The sequence below is a fragment of the Hemiscyllium ocellatum genome, chromosome 21 (genome assembly GCF_020745735.1).
Source record: "Hemiscyllium ocellatum isolate sHemOce1 chromosome 21, sHemOce1.pat.X.cur, whole genome shotgun sequence".
Taxonomy (NCBI): Eukaryota; Metazoa; Chordata; class Chondrichthyes; order Orectolobiformes; family Hemiscylliidae; genus Hemiscyllium; species Hemiscyllium ocellatum.
In genome coordinates this window covers 42,256,858-42,274,340 of record NC_083421.1, presented here as the reverse complement: position 1 = coordinate 42,274,340, position 17,483 = coordinate 42,256,858, and the positions used below count along the sequence as shown (strand labels likewise).

General features: G+C 40.3%; 1 protein-coding gene across 4 annotated transcripts in view; it reads right to left on the bottom strand.

The window, feature by feature from the left end:
• Nucleotides 1–17,483, bottom strand: part of rc3h2 (ring finger and CCCH-type domains 2) — a 113,723-nt gene that overhangs the window by 74,650 nt on the left and 21,590 nt on the right. For 3 of the 4 annotated variants that reach the window (XM_060841382.1, XM_060841379.1, XM_060841380.1), the window contains one exon: nt 5,760–5,846. The gene's annotated coding sequence lies outside the window, so the exon portion shown is untranslated. The remainder of the gene's footprint in view (nt 1–5,759; nt 5,847–17,483) is intronic. The other variant, XM_060841381.1, reaches the window with a different exon arrangement.

Below are 17,483 nucleotides of genomic sequence, written 5' to 3'. Positions count from 1 at the left end.
TGTGAGAACAGAAGTGAGTCAAACAGTCAGGGCAGGCAGGGACAAGGTAGGACTAATAAATTAAACGGTATTTATTTCAATGCAAGGGGCCTAACAGGGAAGGCAAGTGAACTCAGGGCATGATTAGGAACATGGGACTAGAATATCACAGTAATTACGGAAACATGGCTCAGGGATGGGCAGGACTGGCAGCTTAAATGTTCCAGGATACAAATGCTACAGGAAGGAGAGAAAGGGAGGCAAGAGAGGAGGGGGGGGGGGGGGAAAGAGTGGCATTTTTGATAAGGGATAGCATTACAGCTGAGCTGAGGGAGGATATTCCCGGAAATACATCCCGGGAAGTTATTTGGGTGGAACTGAGAAATAAAGAAAGGCATGATCACATCATTGGGATTGTATTATAGACCCCCCAATGGTCAGTGGGAAATTGAGAAACAAACTTTCTAAGGAGATCTCAGCTATCTGGAAGAATAATAGGGTAGTTATGGTAGGAGATTTTAACGTTCCAAACATCGACGGGGACTACCATAGTGTCAAAGGTTTAGATGGAGAGGAATTTCTTAAGTGTGTACAAGACAACTTTCTGATTCAGTATGTGGATGTACCTACTAGAGAAGGTGCAAAACTTGACCTACTCTTGGGAAATAAAGCAGGTATCAGTGGAGGAGTACTTCGGGGCCAGCGACCATAATTCTATTCGTTTTAAAATAGTGATGGAAAAGGATAGACCAGATCTAAAAGTTGAAGTTCTAAATTAGAGAAAGGCCAATTTTGACGGTATTAGGCAAGAAGTTTCGAAAGCTGATTGGAGGCAGATGTTCGCAGGTCAAGGGACAGATGGAAAATGGGAAGCCTTCAGAAATGAGATAACATGAATCCAGAGAAAGTATATTCCTGTCAGGGTGAAAGGGAAGGCTGGTAGATATAGGGAATGCTGGATAACTAAAGAAATTGAGGGTTTGGTTAAGAAAAAGAAGGAAGCATATCGCAGGTATAGACAGGAATCGAGTGAATCCTTAGAGTATGAAAAAAAAGTAGGAGTATACTTAAGAGGGAAATCAGGAGGGCAAAACGGGGATGTGAGATAGCTTTGGCAAATAGAATTAAGGAGAATCCAAAGGGTTTTTATAAATATATTAAGGACAAAAAAGGGTATCTAGGGAGAGAACAGGGCCCCTCAAAGATCAGCAAAGTGACCTTTCTGTGGAGCCACAGAAAATGGGGGAGATACTAAAAGAATATTTTACATCAGTATTTATTGTGGAAAAGGATATGGAAGATATAGACTGTAGGGAAATAGATGGTGACATCTTGCAAAATGTCCAGATTACAGAGGAGGAAGTGCTGGATGTCTTGAAGCGGTTAAAAGTGTATCAGTCCCCAGGACCTGATCAGGTGTACCTGAGAACTCTATGGGAAGCTAGAGAAGTGATTGCTGGATCTCTTGCTGAGATATTTGTATCATTGAGTGTCACAGGTGAGGTGCCGGAAGACTGGAGGTTGGCAAACGTGGTGCCACGGTTTAAGAAGGGCGGTAAAGACAAGTCAGGAAATTTAGACAGTGAGCCTGACCTCGGTGGTGGGCAAGTTGTTGGAGGGAATCCTGAGGGACAGGACGTACATGTATTTGGAAAGGCAAGGACTGATTCGGGGTAGTCAACATGGCTTTGTGCGTGGGAAATCATGTCTCACAAACTTGATTGAGTTTTTTGAAGTAGTAACAAAGAAGGTTGATGAGGGCAGAGCAGTAGATGTGATCTATGTGGCTTCAGTAAGGCGTTTGACAAGGTTCCCCATGGGAGGCTGATTAGCAAGCTTAGATCTCATGGAATATAGGGAGAACTAGCCATTTGGATACAGAACTGGCTCAAAGATAGAAGACAGAGGGTGGTGGTGGAGGGTTGTTTTTCAGACTGGAGGCCTGTGACCAGTGGAGTGCCACAAGGATCGGTGCTGGGTCCTCTTCTTTTGTCATTTAGATAAATGATTTGGATGCAAGCATAAGAGGTACAGTTAGTAAGTTTGAAAATGACACCAAAATGGAGGAGTACTGGACAGCAAAGAGGGTTATCTCAGATTACAACAGGATCTGGACCAGATGGGTCAATGGGCTGAGAAGTGGCAGATGGAGTTTAATTCAGATAAATGCGAGGTGCTGCATTTTGGGAAAGCAAATCTTAACAGGACTTAATGGTAAGGTCCTAGGGAGTGTTGCTGAACAGAGACCTTGGAGTGCAGGTTCACAGCTCCTTGAAAGTGGAGTCACAGGTAGATAGGATAGTAAAGGGGGCGTTTGGTATGCTTTCCTTTATGGTCAGAGTATTGAGTACAGGAGTTGGGAGGCCATGTTGCGGCTGTACAGGACATTGGTTAGGCTACTGTTGGAATCTTGCGTGCAATTCTGGTCTCCCTCCTATCGGAAAGATGTTGTGAAACTTGGAAGGGTTCAGAAAAGGGTTGGAGGATCTGAGCTACAGGGAGGGGCTGAACAGGCCGAGGCTGTTTTCCCTCGAGCGTCGGAGGCTGAGAGGTGACCTTAGAGGTTTACAAAATTATGAGGGGCATGGATAGGATAAATAGACAAAGACTTTTCCCTGGGGTCGGGGAGTCAAGAACTAGTGGGCATAGGTTTAGGGTGAGAGGGGAAAAGATATGAGAGAGACCTAAGGGGCAACTTTTTCACGCAGAGGGTGGTACGTGTATGGAATGAGCTGCCAGAGGATGTGGTGGAGACTGGTACAATTGCAACAATTAAGAGGCATTTGGATGGGTATATGAATTGGAAGGGTTTGGAGGGATATTGGCTTGGTGCTGCTAGGTGGGACTAGATTGGGTAGGGATATCTGGTTGGCATGGACGGATTGGACTGAAGGGTCTGTTTCCATGCTGTACATCTGACTATTTCCATCTTTGATAGTACAATGGAGGGAAGGTCATTGATGAAGCAGCTGAAGATGACTGGACCTAGGACACTATCCTGAGGAACGCCTGCAGAGATGTCCTGAGACTGAATGATTTGTCTCCAAAAACTATTTTCCTTTTTGCTAGACGGGACTCCAACCAGAAGAGTTTTCCTCCCAATTCTCATTAACTCTTCTTTAGTATCCAGTGTCTTCAGTCATTTCTTTATGTCATACAGAACAAATTACATTGGATGAAGACTAGTGTAATCCATGGACCCCTGGAAGAGGCAGAAATGGAGCAACCACTCAGCACTTCTGCTGAAGACACATGCAAATATGTCAGTCTTGTCTTTTGCATTGCTGTGCTGGGCTACCCTGTTAAGGAGGATGAGGACATTTGTGGAGCCTCATCTCCTGTCAGTTGTTTAATTATCCACCAACATACATGATTAGATGTGACAGGACTTTGGAGCAGAGATCTGATCCATTCGGTTCTAGATCACTAAGCTTACTTTTAGCTTTTTTAAAAAAGAACTTTGTACTACACTAACAAATGAATCCCCATCCCAAAACACTCACTGCCAAAACTACAATTTATTGCACACAAAGATGCTTCAGTTTTGACACAGACATTTTCAGAGTCAGTATTGTTGAAGATTGCCCACAATTTTAGAAAATGAGTAACCAAGAATATTTATACAACCATACTTAGTGAAGAAAGCGAAGATGGTTTGCAGGGATATGGACCAGGTGCTGGACTAGATTGGATTGGGATATCTGGTCAGCATGGACGGGTTGGACTGAAGGGTCTGTTTCCATGCTGTACATCTCTATGACACATACCCTACTTGAAGCACAAGCAGTTCATTAGTTTGTTTCAACACTAAGATTGCATTTCATTCTGTAGATGGTGGCTGTTGTAAATGATATACCTTAACTCTGGACAATATTATTGTGTAATAAAATATCATACTGCTTTTTCATCTATTTTTAAGCCACATATATAGTTTATTAACTAGAAATAAAATTAAAAAAGGTAACAAAAACCTAGGAGTAACTATATATAGCAAGTCAGAAGAATTAAGTATTCAACACCTAAAAGAAAAATACAGCAATGGATAAAAATCACTATACACCAGATTTTAAAATCAGATGTTAAGTTACTATCCGTATTTAAAACTAAGCTAAGAGATTGAGATATTTGATTAAGAGTCAAGATCTCCATATCAGACCCACCATCAGTTTTAAATAGCCTATTTGGCCACATCTTGCAAACTCCCTTCTCTGTTGACTGTTTCATCACCCTTAGTTTCTAACATCACATTGTGAATGTGGAATATTTCACACCTGGAAGGTATGCTAATCACATGATAGGTGAATCAATGCTCAAAAGCTTATCGGTCTTTCACATGCAGTTAAATCAGAATATATACTTTAAAGTTTAGGAAGCTGCTCTCTGAAAAGTACGCTGAGGTACAAAATAAGCACACCTATCAACGAGTGACATTTAACATATGTGCCAGTACACAGCTGACAACTGTGGATCATGCCTTCAACTTTAAAAATATCTCATTCACTATGGAACAAAATAAAAGAGCTGAGGTGAGAGACGGAGAAGCAAATGGACGGAGTTCTAAAATATGACAAAAGCAACTGAAGGGCTGTGCTAAAGGCGGTAAGGCGCCAAGAAGAATTGAAAGGAGAAGAAAGTCAACTTCCGATGATTTTGCAGAAATGTAATGGGAAGATTTGACATTTGAATGCGCTGGGCACAAGGCATCAATAAAAGCGATGGTATTAGGCAAACTTGATTTAATATTATGCATGTCATAAAAACTGAAAATGCTGCGTAGAGTTAACATCTGGAGAGAATAGGTATGATTTAAAACTTACTTCTCTCTGATATTGTCCACGCTAAAATAAGTGAACAAATTAAATTGGTCTTCACAGGAAATGAATTTTCTTGTCATTCACAGCTTTCTCTAGTCTTGCCTTCTAGTATAGGACAAAACATTGGGCAACTAAAAAAAAATCCTGAACACATGGGGATGGGAATTTGTTAATGAGAAAAAGATTGCTGTCATAAAACCTTCATACTGCTCTGATCACAACCAGAGTATCAGATTAGCTCTGGTTACATTTTAAGGGCACAAGGGTCCTTGAGGAGAGTGCAGAGTAGATTTACCACAATGCTCCAGTAGACAGACATCAAACTACAATGTTCGATTGCAGAAGCGGAGTTGGACCAAAGGAGGTTGAAGAAGATCTGACTGAGACCAAGATTATGTCAGGTTTAAATAAAGTAGACAAAAAGCTGTTCCAAATAATGGTATAAAGATTAAAGAACATAAATTTTGTTCTGGACAGATTGTGTAGTGGTGGTAGAGAAGATGGGAGGAAGAATGCTTTCCTCAGAAGGTGACTAGGCCTGGATCTCACTGCCTTTTAGATTGGTGGAAGTAAAGATGATCAACAACTTCAAAAGGAAATTGGATAAGAGAGTGAAATAAATTTGCAACTATGGGATTATTACTCGGAGGATTGGTATGGACTGGAGTAAAGTTGTGCCTTATGTGGTGTAATGACTATGGCAAATTATGTGAAACAAATCTAAACCAAGAGTTGTTCATTTCAATCATTAGGTATTTGATTACCACACACACCCCCACACACACACACACACACACACACACTGACATGGTGTGGAGATGGGAAATATTGTCTTTTTAAAAGTTTTTTGATTCAGTAACAACATTTTTGGCAGTAATTTTTCAATACAAGTAGGTCATCATGCAGATGTCAATGAGATACATGGGAGTGGAGGAGAAGGGGGAAAAAAAAGTCCTTGGACATCACCTGGGGATGATTACAAAGTGGCACTGACCAAGGTTTGGACCAGGTCTCCTTCCCATCTCCCTTCATCAGGGTCACAGGGTGCAAAATCTAAGAGGAGGAAAGAAAACATATTTAAGGAGAGAAAAACAGTCCATAATTTCAGCAATTCCTTGGTGTACAGCACATCTACAATATTCAAGCAATTTCTCAAAAATTATTCTCTTTCCCACCCTCAATAAATACTTCACCCATCTATCTGTAACTTGCATAATTATTTCAATTAAATTGATGGATGTGGGCAGGAAATTGTTAGGCTAGCGATGTCAGTGATCTATTTTAAGAAGATAAACCATATAGTAAAAATCACTATCAGGTACCAAGACGACACTTTCAACACAGAACACAGAACAGGGTCAGCCTCAATCCGGAGTCTGTAGGTGTCTTGTACGATAATTATTTAAGTGCTTTAATGTAGACAATAGACACTAGGCGCAGGAGTAGGCCATTCTGCCCTTTGAGCCAGCACCACAATTCATTATAATTATGGCTGATCATCCACAATCAGTATCCTGTTCCTGCCTTATCCCTATAACCCTGGATTCTACTATCCTTGAGAGCTCTAGCCAACTCTTTCTTGAAAGTATCCAGCAACTTGGCCTCCACAGCCTTCTGGGGCAGAGCATTCCATACACCCACCACTCTCTGGGTGAAGTAGTTTCTCCTCAACTTTGTTTCAAGTGGCCTATCCCTTATTTTTAAATTGTGTCCTCTAGTTTGGGACTCACCCATCAACAGAAACATGCTTCCTGCCTCCAGAGTGTCCAATCCTTTAATAATTTTATATGTCACAATCAGATCCCCTCTCAGCCTTCTAAACTCAAGCGTATACAAGACCAGTCTCTCCAATCTTTCAGCGTAAGATAGTCCTGCCATTCTGGGAAATGGCCTTGTGAACCTAAGCTGCACTCCCTCAATAGCCAGAATGCCCTTCCTAAAATTTGGAGACCAAAGCTGCACACAATATTCCAGGTGTGGTCTCACCAGGGCCCTGTACAGCTGCAGAAGGACCTCTTTGCTCCTGTATTCAATTCCTCTCTTTATGAAGGCCAGCACGTCATTAGCTTTCTTCACCGCCTGCTGTATCTGCAGGCTTGCTTTCATTGACTGATGTACAAGAACACCTAGATCTCGTTTTACTGCCCCCTTTACCTAATTTGACTTCATTTAGGTAGTAATCTGCCTTCCTGTTCTTGCCACCAAAGTGGATAACCACACATTTATCCACATTAAACTGCATCTGCCATGCATCCATCCACTCACCTAGCCTGTCCAGTTCACCCTGTATTCTCCTAACATTCTCCTCAAATTTTACTCTGCCACCCAGCTTTGTGTCATCAGCAAATTTGCTAATATTTCTTTTAATACCTTCATCTGTATCATTAATGTACATTGTAAAAAGCAGCATGTAGAAGCAGCATCTTTGAATGCTTTTAAAAGAAGGATTGCTGTTTAATTTTTTTGGTGGGAGATTGAAAAGCAAGATGGGTCAGAATCATTTACTGAAAACACAAACATAATTATTCAATAGTAGGAGACTGAACAAAAAAACGTATGTTCAAAGACTATTTCAAAATGATTCTGGCTCAAAAAAAGGCATTCTAATTAAGGTGTCCTGTTGACAATAGAAATGATACAGCTAAAAAGATCTTGAAATTTTCATCCCCTGCTTTAGTTGCTAATAAACTAAAAGGATTCCAGGAATTTCTTGTTCCAAGTTAGTAGTTCGCACATGTACACCAAGTGAAGGAAAATTTTACTTCAGCAAGCACGAATTGTGTGCCATTTTAGAAAGCAGGAAAGAAACCAGTACACTTTAAAAGTAAACAGTGATTTTTAAAATGCAATGCTCAGATGTGGAAAGGCTTAAGTTCGCTCAACCTTTGTTCTCCTGAGAAAATAGTCTTTTTCCTTTTGAAGTCATTACAGTCTATGTGGTGTTCTACTGATACAACTGAAGGAATTGCAAAATCACTTTGAACTACCAATTAAGAGTTAACCAGTTGATGTATTACTGAAATAAAACAGAAATTGCAGGAAAAGTTCAGCAGTTTTAGCAGCATCTGTGAACAGAAATCAGAGTTAACATTTCTTTCGAAGGAAAGATGACTGAACCTGAATTAGTAACTCTACTTTCTCTCCACAGATATTGCCAAACCTGCTGAGCCTTTTCAGTAATTTCTGTTTCCGATTTCCAGGCATCCGCAGTTCTTTCAGTTTTTATGATGTAATGCAAAAGTTAACTTTTTTTAAAATGCAAAAATATACTTTATTCATTAAAAAATCTTTCCGTAGTTATATAGGTACTAAAAAAGTTCTACAGTCTTTGTAGAACAACAAACAGGCATTGGAATTTGGCATTCCCTGCAGTTGCAAAAAAAAAACAACTATTACTAAAGTTAATTATTATAGACCAGACCAGGACAGGCCTCTTTTCCTAGACAGCATTAATAAAATTAATTTTTTTTTTGTTAGGTATCAATCTGACAGCTTCATGGTCATTGTTTACTGATACCAGATTTTTTTCTATTAAAAAAAAATTCAAACCGCCAAGGTACGATTTGAATGATCAATCTCTAGCTTAGACGGTCAGACCTTGTATTTCCCATCCAGTATTATAACTCTCTCAAGACTGTACCCATGTTTTCTAAGTTCAGAGCTTCTGAAGGTTGGAAGGTGTGTAACACAACCCAAATATCCTAGTGTTTGGAAGAATGGAAGCTAATGGTTTTAAAAAAAGATAAAATTCTTTATAGGCTTAATAGGCTACAGAGTCAAGAGTTAGGGGTCACAGTTTCAGAAATAAGTGCTAGTTACTTAAGACTGCACTGGGGAGGGGGCGGGACTGTTCATTCAAGGTTGTGAAAAGCTTTGGAATTAGAAAATGGAACAGTACAACATAGGAACAGGCCCTTCAACCCACCATGTCTGTACCAAGAAAAATGCCATTCTAAATTAACCCCATCTGCCAGCATATCGTCCATATTCCCCTATTCCTTGCTTGTTCATGTGTCTATCTCAATACCTCAAACTTTGCTAACGTTTCCACTTTTACCACCTCCTCTAGCACCACATTCTAGGCACCTAATATCCTCTCTGTAAAAAACAATATCAAACTTTCCCTCTCTCGCTTTAAAACCTACGCCCTGCCCCCTAGTTTTTGATATTTCCACTCTGGGGAAAGAGTGGCATCCTATCCATGCCTCTCAATTTTACATACTTCTATCAGGTTGCCCATCAGCCTCTGGCACTCTAATGAAAACTTTCTCTAATGTGGAAGTTCAGTCAAGTACAAACAAGTTGGAAATGATGGAAATGATCAATTCCTTCAACGTCCAAAAATCTAAGGATTTGGTGCAAGACAAGTGCTTCGGAGAGAAATGATGAGCCAGGATTTTGCTGAATGGCAAACAAACTTCAATGACAGACTGGTCCACTCCCACTATCTCTTATGTGGTAACAGCTGCAACAGCAGAGAAAATTACAAAGCAGATGCAATTTACAAATTACAATTAATCACAAAAATATATATTATACAAATAGGAGTGCCATTAAAATTCCTCGGTACTCAAACTACACTTGGGCAAATAACTTCACAAATTATTACAGTGCAGGAGGCAGAGAGCTTACCAACTTTACATCAGCTTGAGACTGTCACTTAGTTCCACTCTCCTACTTCCACTACCCCCAAGCACCCACCCACCTCCCCACCCATTATCCGCTACAGAATTATTTGAAAAATAATTCTCTTTTGAATGCCCAGATGAAACTGCTTCAGTCACAATTATATAATGCATTCCAGGCCTTGACCACTCATATTGGTTTTGGTTTTTTAGTCTATTGCTTTAAAATTTGCACCCTCTCTCTCATACTTGATCCATTTGCGAGTGGGAACAGTTTCTCCCATTTACTCTATATTCACCCCTCATAATATTGAATACTTCCAAACTATCTTCTCTCAAGATTCTCTTCTCCTTTCATAACTGAAATTCCTCATTCCTGGTGGTATTCTCATACATCCTTTCTGTACTCGGGCCATTGCCTTTACATCCTTCCTAAAAAGTGTGGTGCTCAGAAATGGATGCGACATTCCAGCTGAGAACAAACTAGTATCTTCTTTAAGTTCACAACATTCTCCTTGCTCTTCTCCATCTTTACCCTTTTTCATAAAATACAAAACGTTTTACTAATAGTGCTCTCAAGCAGCCCAGCCAAATTTAATGATCTATGACTGCTTACAATCTATCCAAATAAGCTGACAGATGTGAAGGACAGCAGGATTGCTCCAAAACCTCAGCACTTAGTAAATAAAATAAAAGACCAGGTATAATCCAAGGCATACAACTTGCTAAGCATTTTTCCTGCCAGATAGCACAACCTTCAGTTTATCCAATTGAATTTCTGAATTGCCAAACAGCCTGCAACTTTAGTGGAAATACCTGCCTGAGATGAGATTCAAATTATTGTTTCTCAGCTTTGGATTAGATGCATGAATTTCATGTATATTTAAACATTGAATATTGCATCAGTAATCTAAAAATTGTTCAAATTTAAACAAGGTGTTTTATGCTGTATACAGGTTGTGTGCTAGAGACTAACTACTAATGTTGGAAAACAGTATGTCAGCTAGAATGTTGAGTAGTGTCATTGGTCTGCATGACTTTCTAAAAGGCAAATGGACATGCCCTCTAGTTTTTGGCAATTTATTATTTAGCAAACATCCACCCCCTCCCAACCCTAAAATAGGTATATTTGTATACAAAGCAAACCAGAATCTTGATTTTAAGAATATTGGTGAACCCAATGAATGCATTCATGAACCTGATGGACAATACTTAGACTCAAAATAATTAAGAATTTTGAACTCCATGTGAAGGATGTATCATCAAATAAATACACTATTACATACAATAGTCATAGAAGTCATGAAACAGTTAGGCTACATTACAGAAGCACAAATCCATATATTGAAAAGGTAAACAAATTTTTGTCTGAATAGACACACCCAATCTAGTCCCACCTGCCAGCACCCGGCCCATACCCCTCCAAACCCTTCCTATTCATATATACATCCAGATGCATTCTAAATGTTGCAGTTGTACCAGCCTCCACAACTTCCCCTGGCAGCTCATTCCATACATATATCACCCTCTGTGTGAAAAAGTTGCCCCTTAGGTCTCTTTTATATATTTCCCCTCTCACCCTAAACCTATGCTCTCTAGTTCTGGAGTTCCCCACCCCAGGGAAAAGACTTTGTCTATTTATCCTAACCATGCCCCTCAATTTTATAAACCTCTATAAAAGGTCACCTCTCAGCCTCCAAAGCGCCAGGGAAGACAACCCTAGCCTGGTCAACCTCTCCCTATAGCTCAAATCCTCAAACCCTGGCAACATCCTTGTAAGTCTTTTCTTAAGTCTTTTCTGAACCCTTTCAGAACCCTTTCAAGTTTCACAACATCTTTCTGATAGGAAGGAGACCAGAACTGCATGCAGTATTCCAACAGTGGCCTAACCAATATCCTGTACATCCACAACATGACCTTCCAACTCCTGTACTCAATACTCTGACCAATAAAGGAAAGCATACCAAATGCCTTCTTCACTATCCTATCTATCTGCGACTCCACTTTCAAGGAACTATCAACCTGCACTACAAGGTCTCTGTGTTCAGCAACACTCCCCAGGACCTTATCATTAAGTGTGCAAGTCCTGCTAAGACTTGCTTTCCCAAAATGCAGCACCTCATATTTATCTAAATTAAACTCCATCTACTACTTCTCAGCCCATTGGCCCATCTGATCAAGATCCCATTGTAATCCGAGGTAACCTTCTTCACTGTCCACTACACCTCCAGTTTTGGTGTCATTGCAAACGTACTAACTATACCTCTTATGCTCACATCCAAATCATTTGTGTAAATGACAAAAAGTAGTGGACGCAACACCAATCCTTGTGGCACTCCACTGGTCACAGGCCTCCAGTCTGAAAAACAAACTAAGAGTTTTCCACCACCACCCTCTGTCTTCTACCTTTGAGCCAGTTCTGTATCCAAATGGCTAGTGCTCCCTATATTCCGAGAGATCTAACCTTGCTAACCAGTCTCCCATGGGGAACCTTGTCAAACATCTTATAGATCACATCTACCACTCTACCCTCCTCAATCCTCTGAGTTTTTTGAGGAAGTAACAATCAAATTTGTGAGACATGATTTCCCACACATTAAGCCATGCTGACTATCCCTAATCAGTCCTTGCCTTTCCAAATACAGAATATTCGGTTATCCAAATACCAATTATCCAAAAGTTGGATTATCGAGGTGCCGATGGAAACATTACATCAGACGTGTTTTCAACAATGTTTGAGTCTTTTGTTTTCAGTGATTAAACAGGCACTGTCTCCAAATTACTATCTGCCCGCCCTCTCTCTCTCCCCGCACTTTGCCTGTAGTGTTACACAGGGGTGTACCCTAACCGCACCCCACCTTCCCCAGATAACCTCTCCAACTTTATCCTGTACAGGGCAAAGGTTGAACCTGTCAAAATGTTGCAGTAAAAAGTTGTGCGTGGCTCTGTCTGTGTGCCTGTCTGTGTGATATTTGTAGACTTACCCCACAAAGGCAACTGCAGCAGTATGGTCAGTATGGTTGTTGGTGTCCAGTCCAGCTGCTCCAGAGAAGGGACAGTGTCTACGGGGTCGGGGCAAGGAGCAGTGTTGGGACTGGGGGCAGTGTTGAACGGGGTTGGGGATGGGGGCGGGGTGTGTGTGTGTTTGGGGCGAGGGGCCTGTCTGGGGGGCAGTGGCATGGGGCTCACGCACTGTGTGCTGCTGCAGCCTCCTGAACAGGGAGCAGATTTTAAAAACTCTGAGCCCCAGTGGAAAGGCATTTGATCAATTAACCAAATAATTGATTATCTAAACGAAATAGTGCACGCCCATCACGTTCAGATAATAGAGGTTCCCCTGTACATTCTGTCCCTCAGGATTCCCTCCAACAACTTGCCCACCACAAACATCAGGCTCACTGGTCTATAGTTCCCTGGCTTGTCCATACCACCTTTCTTAAATAGTGGCGCCACGTTAGTCAACCTCCAGTCTTCCGGCATCTCACTTGTGACCATCGATGATACAAATATCTCATCTCAGCAAGAGGCCCAGCAATTATTCCCTAGCTTCCCAGAGTTCTAGTGTACACATCATCAGGTCCTAGAGATTTATCCACTTTTATGCATTTCAGACATCCAACACTTCCTCCTCTGTAATATGGAAATTTTTCAAAATGTCACTTTCTATTTCCCTACATTCTATATTTTCCAAGTCCTATTCCACAGTAAACACTGATGCAAAATACTCGTTTAGTATCTCCTGCAGTTCCACACAAAGGCCGCCTTGCTGATCTTTGAGGGGCCCTGTTCTATCCCTAGTTACCCTTTTGTCCTTAATGTATCTGTAAAAACCCTTTGGATTCTCCTTAATTCTATTTGCCAAAGCTATCTCATGTCCCCTTTTTGCCCTCCTGATTTCCCTCTTCAGTATATTTGAAGATATTAGGAGGAAAGTATAAAGCAGACAGAGGTAGGTTCTTTACGCAGAACGCTGTGAATGCATGGAATGCGTTGCTAGCTGAGGTGGTGAAAGCGAAGTCATTGGGACATTTAAATGACTACTGCACATGCACAGCAGTGAGTTGAGGGGTGCGTAGGTTAAGTTACTATATTTTACCTTAGGATTGAGTCCCAGCACAACATCGTGGGCCTAAGGGTCTGTTCTGTGCTGTACTTGTCTATGTTCTATGTATACTCCTACTGCCTTTGTACTTTAAGTGTTCACTCAATCTATCCTGTTTACACCTGACATATGCTTACTTCTTTTTCATGATCTGACTGAATGGCAAAGAGGAGCTAAGGGTCCAAACAACCTACTCCTGTTCCCACTTCTTATGGTCGTATCATAAAATTCAGATAACATAACCTAGGAATACAACAACAGGTATTGGAATCTGTGCAAATGTGATAGTAAATCATTATTAAAAATTTAGCTAATTGAACTTTCTATATGTTTCAACAGCATTTTCCCCAAATTGAATACCACGTTTAAGTATTAATCCAATAATTCACTTCATCAGTTCAGCTGCGACATCAGAGCATTGTATAAATGCATAATGCTATTCTGTACAGGTTGAGATTGACAAGCCACAATTTACATTGCTTCATTGTGATCACTTTCTCATTTTTAAGTAATTTTGAAGTAAAGCTTAAGTTGTTTGCTATTATTTTTCTACCCTCCTCTCCTGACAGCATTGACTGTCGAATACAATTAGCGATTATGACACTATTCTCTTCTATCTCATGTATGTGCTCGGATAGAGTTGGCTTTCAGACCAGGCATCTGTGGGGAAAACAAGCAAGGAATTGTGTAATAAAGATCCTACCAATTACTGTACAGATGTATTACTTAACAATAAGCATTGCTGCTCAATTCTATTTTCCCTTATGGAAGGGGATGAGGAAAAATTGATCTTAATACTTGGGGAAAACAAAAAATCAACGCATGGAGTTTCAGGGAGGTCAATATTAGAATCACTTAGAAAAGGTATAGGAGAGAAATCAACCACAAGATGTGGGCATCACCAGGCAGGCTAGCATTTATTGCCATCCCTAATTACCCAGAGGGAAGTTAAGAGTCAACCACATTACCATGGATCATGAATTACATGTAGGCTAAACTGGGGAAGTAGGTCAGTTTCCTTCCTTAGAGGACATTAGTGAACCAGATGAGAAATTCTATGACTCTCTGAATTTTTTTTTTCCTCTAACAATAGACAATGGTTTCATGGTCATCATTAGACCCTTGATTCCAGATTTTAACCGAATTCAAATTCAACTATCTACCATGGGGGAGTTTGAACAGTTCCCCAGACATTAAACTGGATTTCTAGATTAAAAGTCTGGACTGTTGCCTTGCACCCTCACTACCCACCATCCCTTCAATTAAGCGGCATTCTATCAATTTTCAGTGCATATCCCATGAGCAAAAATCCTGTAAGCCAAGGATGCATGAAATATGTTTGACTCATTTAGAAGGTCAATTTGCAGAGTTCTCTGACAACTACGCAAAAGCAGTAGGCATCTTAAATAGAAATTTTTAAAAACCTTGATCCTTCTGATTAAGTACTATCAACAAAACAGTATTATGATCTATATGATTGTAGTAACCACGAAGTCCAGTCGATATTAGGCAACTGCCTTGGATGATAGAGAAAACAAAAGTCTAATCTAATGTGTGATGGACATCTTTAACAAGTCAAAATCATAGAAATGTACAACATGGAAACAGACCCTTTGGTCCAATTTGTCCATGCCAACCAGATATCCTACCCTAAATTTAGTCCCATTTGCCAGCACTTCGCCCATATTCCTCCAAACCCTTTCTATTCATAAACCCATCCAGATGCCTTTTAAATGTGGCAATTATACCAGTCTCCACCACTTCCTCTGGCATCTCAGCCCATATACACACACCACCCTCTGCATGAAAAAGTTGTCCCTTAGGTATCTTTTATATCTTTCCCCTCTCACCCTAAACCTATGCCCTCTACTTCTGGGCTCCTCCATCCCAGGGAGGGATGTCTATTTATCCTATCTATGCCCCTTACGATTGTATAAACCTCTATAACGTCACCCCTCAGCCTCGGACACTCCAGGGAAACAGCTCCAGTTTATTTAGCCTCTCGCTTAAACTCAAATCACCCAACCCTGGCAACATCCTTGAAAGGGTTCAGAAAGATTGACAAGCTTCACCAACATCCTTCCAATAGGAAGGAGACCAGAATTGCACACATTATTCTACATGTGGCCTAAGCAATGTGGTGTGCATCCACAGCATGACCTCTCAACTCCTCTGCTCAATGGTCTGACCAATAAAGGGAAGCATACCAAACACCTTCTTCACTATCCTATCTACCTGTAACTCCACTTTCAAAGAACTATCAACCTTCACTCCAAGGTCTCTTTGTTCCTCGGAGCCTATACATTAGTCACCATTTCCACACCAAGTAATTTTTAAAAAAAATTTATTTGCTAAAGCTGCTTCAGGCAGATGCCAAAATTGTTTTTTTTTAACAAAAAGCCTATCACAGAAGCAGAAATGGAGAAGGTTATTTTGAAATGGATACATTTTTGACATATTGATGCATGCGAGATCAATAAAATGAATGTTTCGTATTTTATGCCATAAAGTTCAGTTTATTAAAACTAAATCTTAGTGGCTATGAATATGATTTATGCTAGAACACATTAGACATTGTAACCATTTTAAAAGTGAATGAAGAGAATTAAAAAAAAAACAGATATCCCAACCGAATCTAGTCCCACCTGGCCCATATCCCTCCAAACCCTTCCTATTCATATAACCGTTCAGATGCCTTTTAAATGTTGCAATTGTACCAGCTTCCACCACTTCCTCTGGCAACACATTCCATACACGTATCACCCTCTGCATGAAGAGGTTGCCCTTCAGGTCTCTTATCTTTCCCCTCTCACCCTAAATCTAAGCCCTCTCATTCTGCACTCCCGTCTCCCAGGGAAAAGATTTTGCCTATATTTCCTATCCGTGCCAGTCATGATTTTATAAACCTCTACAGGGTCACCCCTCAGCCTCTGATGCTTGAGGGAAAACAATCCCAGCCTATTCAACCTCTCCCTATAGCTCAAATCCTCCAACCCTGGCAACATCCTTGTTAATCTTTTCTGAACCCTTTCAAGTTTCACAACATCCTTCCAACAGGAAAGAGACCAGAATTTCACACAATATTCCAAAAGCGGACTAACCAATGTCCTGTACAACGCAACATGACGTCCCAACTCCTGTACTCAATACTTTGAACAACAAAAGGAAAGCCTTCTTCACTATTCCATCTACATGCAATTCTACTTTCAAGGAGCTATGAACCTGAATTCCAAGGTCTCTTCGTTCAGCAACACTCCCCAGAACCTTACCATTTCTATGTTCTAAAACCTTATGTCTGGCTTTGTTTCTCGATAAAGCCAATTAATCTTGCTCAGATTGGCACCTTTTATAAAAAGGCATTCTGTGTAAAACTGTGTTTGTAAATTAAGTCAATGGAATAGAAAGTGGGCACAATGTAAAAATATGCTGTCAATCCACAGGTGCCCATTTGATAATTGTGGCAAATACTAAATCTCACCCAGGAATTAATAATTATATCATAGAGATCACTACCTTTTCTACCACAAACAAATGGAATATATAGGCATTTTATATGGAATATATAAAATTTCAGTTGAATGGTCAAGTCTCTGCAATACTTCCTCAACTTGGATTAAGAGGTCATATAGTTGGTATGAAATTAGCTAACGTTCAATATATTTATGGTGTAAATAGATCAGGTGTAGCACTTGTTCAGCTTCACTGCACCAAAAGAAAGTTTTAAAAAAATACAATTGGGACATGAAAGAGTTGAGGGGTGAGGCGCGAAGGTAGGAGATATTTCCTTTATTTGTTGTTTAAATTAACTTTTGTGAGGACAGTTGAGATTTACACCTTAACTTTTTAATAAATTGGGACAAGTTATCAAAATGTTATCCATTATTATCAAAATAAAACTCATGATCATACAAGTTAGAAGAAAAGAGAGAATAGACTCTGTCAACAATTCCCACGTAGCAATTA